Source organism: Triticum urartu, chromosome 1A, assembly GCF_056163025.1.
Source record: "Triticum urartu cultivar PI428250 chromosome 1A, HENAU_Tu73, whole genome shotgun sequence".
Lineage (NCBI taxonomy): Eukaryota > Viridiplantae > Streptophyta > Magnoliopsida > Poales > Poaceae > Triticum > Triticum urartu.
Genome location: NC_141873.1, coordinates 105787873 through 105792419, shown reverse-complemented (window position 1 = coordinate 105792419; position 4547 = coordinate 105787873). Strand labels below are relative to the sequence as shown.

The 4547-nt window shown below is 38.9% G+C and overlaps 1 pseudogene; it reads right to left on the bottom strand.

Moving 5' to 3' along the window:
- Nucleotides 1-462: 462 nt before the first annotated feature.
- LOC147990264 (zinc finger BED domain-containing protein RICESLEEPER 2-like) lies at nt 463-3024 on the bottom strand (annotated as a pseudogene).
- Between the last annotated feature and the right edge of the window lie 1523 nt (nt 3025-4547).

Here is a 4547-nt window from a genome sequence, read left to right as displayed (position 1 = left end):
AGGTCAATATGTGAGGCCACGGGCCGGCCCATTTCATCAGAATTTTGTGGCCCCATTGACCCATTGTGTACATGAGGCCGACCCAGAATTTAGCAAATCTTTACACAACCCAGAGGATTATAGATTTTTTGAACCAAATGTTTGCACAATCCAACAATTGTGGCCTCGCCAAATTACTAATAAGTCCCCAAAAGATTAGATATGTCAGCAAACGTGTACACAATACAGTAAAATGAAAGGTCTAACCTTTTCACATTTAGTAAAATGGCGAGATCATGAGATTACATGTTTCAAAGAGCATCAATCAAAAGACCTCAATCCAACAGATTCGAACAAGATCAAAAGATTACAAGTTTCAAAGAACGTCAAGCTAATGACCTCAATCCAACAGACTCAGACAAGATCAAAATATTACAGGTTCAACATGCTAAACTTTTCACATCCAGTAGGTTATAGAGAAAGCTAACATATCTTTGCTTCACCATCTGCTTGAGGTTTAACATCAATTGCTCCAACAAGCATCAGTCCTCGATATCTGTATTTACAAAGAAATGTTACAAGAGTGATTCTGTGCACATCAACTAAATAGTATATTTATCCCTAAAAAACTAAATAATATATTTATGAACAGAGGAATATTCTTTGTAGCAAAGGCATGTTCCAGAAAACCAATTCATGATCAGGTTTGCAAGAAAATACACTTCTAAATATCCATTATACACTACTCGTCATCCACTCCGCAACATATTCTAATCAAGTTACTTTAGTTAGCAATGCATATTTTTAATACAGTTTGGTGATGAAAAAAATGAATCTGAACTACACATTCATATCTGATAGAAAAAAGAAATATATATTAGAGATCAAGTATAACTTGGGGAAACCAAAAACAAAAAGCACTAGTTCTGTGTGTAAAGCACTCTATATATTCATCTACATGTTTGGGCTGCATCTTGCAAATAGTTCCCTGGAATAAACTATAGATATGAAATACCTCATTAAAAAGCAGACTTCATACTTTAAGTGTACTTTCATATACATGGCACTATATACATCAGAAGGTTTCTCATACCTTGTAAGTCCATTATAATGTCATGAACTGAACCCAAGCTACGTTGAGTATTAGATGCATAAAAAAAAGAAGAAACTTGTAAACTTGAAGCATTAACAAGAAACAAAGAAGAAACTTGTGTCGTATGGCTTTACCGTTGGTCCTTATCCAATCTTGTAAGCAAACAAGAGCTTCAAGTGTCGTTGCGGTCATTCGACTTTGAAAATCTGATAGGACTCTCTTCCCTGTGCTGAAGGCGGACTCAGATGCCACCGCAGAGGCAGGAGCCGCCAAGATATCTGCTGCCATGCGACTTAGCGTTGGGTATTCACCTGAGTTCGTCTGCCACCATGCAAGGATATTGAATTGATCACTTCGCCGGATGGGTACCTTTGACAAGTACGAATCAAGTTCGGTAGAATCCAAATTTATTGATCAAACAGTGAGGGAGACATGTTGGTCCCAATCATCCATAGGATCTTCACCACTTACAACCATGCCATCACCACCTCCTTGTGACATGGGATCTGATCCATTGTCATTCAATTGGAGGTATTCATTGAACAACCCTGGAACACATTTTTTATTTTAGTAATCATTGCTGCAGCTTCGTTCCCAAACTCTAGGCCAAATCGGAACTCAATATATTTTAACTTGAATTGTGGGTCCAAAATCACTAGAATACAAAGGCTCAACCATGTCATCTTCCAATACCTTCTGAATTTTCTCTTCATATATTTGACCGTTGTGCCCATCTCAGAATCCTCTTCATAATGTTGTTGCTCTAAGGTCAGCTTCACTTTACACGTTTCATGGAAATACAAGTTAGCAGTTGGATATTTTGTGCCGGATATCACATTAGTGGCTTCATAAAATACCTTCAGTAGCCTACAAACATATTCGGCATTTTCCCAATCCTCAAAAGATGGCTTGAAGGTATATTGTTTATCTTGAATGGCCAAAGAGTCAAACACTCCGCGATACTCTTTTCCTATATCAATCATCATGTAGGTTGAGTTCCAGCAAGTTGGAACATCAAGACTTGGAGTTCTCCCACATGATACACCATGTTGCTCAACGATTTCTTGAAATTTTTCCTTTCGACTTGGTGAGCTTCGAATGTATTTCACAGTTTCACGTATCATGTTGATCACTGGACCAAGGAAGTTCAATCCTGCTTGACATGTCAGATTTATGACATGGGCGGCACAACATTGGTGAAACAACTTGCCACCACCAGGTAACATCTTAAGCAGGAGATGTGCCTTCAATAGCTTCATCATTGCACCATTATTCGATGCATTGTCTAGCGTCACAGCAAAGAGATTATCTCCAATGTTCCACTCTCTTATAAAATTCACCATGATGTTGAACATTGCAGCTCATGTGTGCGGCGTCTCCATAGCGGCAAATTTAACTATCCTCTTCTGCTGCTTCCACTCCCCATCAATGAAGTGAGCTATGATGCAAATGTACCCCACTGTCTGATTTGATGTCCACAGGTCCGTGGTCAAAGAAATCTTGGATTTGGAGTTTTGGAACATCCTTTGCAGAATTCTCTTCTCTTCCTTGAATGCTTTCATGCGGTCCTCCTTCACTGTTTTTCTACATATCATCTTGAAGCTGGGATTTAGACTAGAGACAAATCTTCTAAATCCATCATACTCCACCAATGAGAATGCCAATTCATGCAACACTATCATCCTCATCAGCTCTCGGCGTGCTAATGCCTGATTAAAGGTCCAAAGCCCCATTGGAACTCCATCAGGACTCACGATAGAAGCACTCAGTTGTCCATAAACTCTAAGAACCTTCTTCCTTTCCCTGGGAGCAACTGCTTGACGAGCATTCCTGTGAGAGCCTCCCAGCGATAACTTGGGGGTGGGCTGCGAGCATGCCACCTGGCGTGCTCTCAACCGCCGCCATGTGTCGCTCTCTGGGCGGTCCCTTCGGATTTTGTTTTTCTTTCGCATGCGTTTTCGGCTTTTTAGACATTTTCGGTTTTTTTGGCCTTTTGGCTTTCCACCGGTCTTACTTAGCTTTTGAAAAAAAATCTAACTTTTTTTGGCACAAATAAACATGTTTTTTTGCTTCCACAAGATGTACGATTTTGTTTCCACGAGAAGCACGGATTTGCTTGGCAAGAAACATGGTCGTGCCTCTCGGAATAAAAAAACATGTTTTTTCCTTCCGCTGGAGGCACGGTTTTGTTTTCGCGAGAGGCATGGTTTTGCTTCCGCGAGAGGCACGCTTTTCAGAAACAAAAAAACACGTTTTTTTCGTGAGAGGCACGGTTTTGCTTCTGCGAGAGGCACGAATGAAAAAAACATTTTTTTTCTTTTTTTTTCTTCCACGAGAGGCACGGTTTTGCTTCCCTGTGCCTCTCGGAAATAAAAAAACATGTTTTTATTATTTTTTCTTTCCATGAGAGGCACGATTCTTTTGTTCGGTTTTTTCGTTTGGTTTTTTTCGGGAAAATAGTTTGTGAAAATCTATCAACATGGGATCTAATTTTGAAGATCTCGACGCGAGGAATCCAACGGTAAAAACGGTTTAAGATTTGGACGTACAGTTTAAGAGATAAGACGTTTTGAATAAACAGGTCTTGCAAAAAGAGAAAACTCCTAGGTTGCGACCAGTGGTGCACATGCAACACCACTTGTCGCAACCCGCTGAGGTGGAAGTGATCTTTGAAAGGTGTCCTCCTCAATTAGTGACTTCAGGCTTCCCTTCTTCCCGGTATAAGCGAGACATACGGCCCCCGCTCCAGAACGCATTGGCGCTCGCATGATCTCTACACGGCCCGCAGCCTATTAGCTTTGACCGCTAGCTATATTACTTATGCACTTACAACTAGCTCTGTGATATATACACGTGTATTGGTCCACTGGTTTTTTATTCAGATGTTTTCTTATTGATGAAAAATATTTTTTGAATTTTAAAAGGTCATTAATTTGAGAGAAGTTTGTAGTTTATAAAACTTCATGAATTTGAAAAATGTTCGAGAATTGGGAAAAGGTTCATAATTTTGAAAAAAGATCATGAGTTTGAAAATTGCTCGTGAATTTGAAAAAAAATTAATGTTTTGAATAAAGATCATAATTTTGAAAAAATGGAATTCAAAACAAATTCATGAATTTTAAAAAATCAGAAATTTTAAAAAGTATCGTGATTTTGAAAAATGTTCATAAATTTGAAAAAAATATTGAATTTGAAAACTGATCGAAAACTTTGGAAAAAGCTCACAAATTTGAAAACAGCTTGGCAATTTAGAGAAAACAAAAATGAAAAAAAACTTATTGAGAAAAACAAACACTGGAAAAAAACCAGGAAACACCCTGTGGAACCTTCTAAATGGTTCTCCAAACGGGTAGGGGCAAGAGAATGATGCTAATGTATGGCGTGAATGAGAAAAAAAGTTTAATGGGTCGAGCCGAAGGTCGAACGGAGGGTGTGCGTTAGTTGCAAAAATAATAGGAACTGGCGCATAAACGTT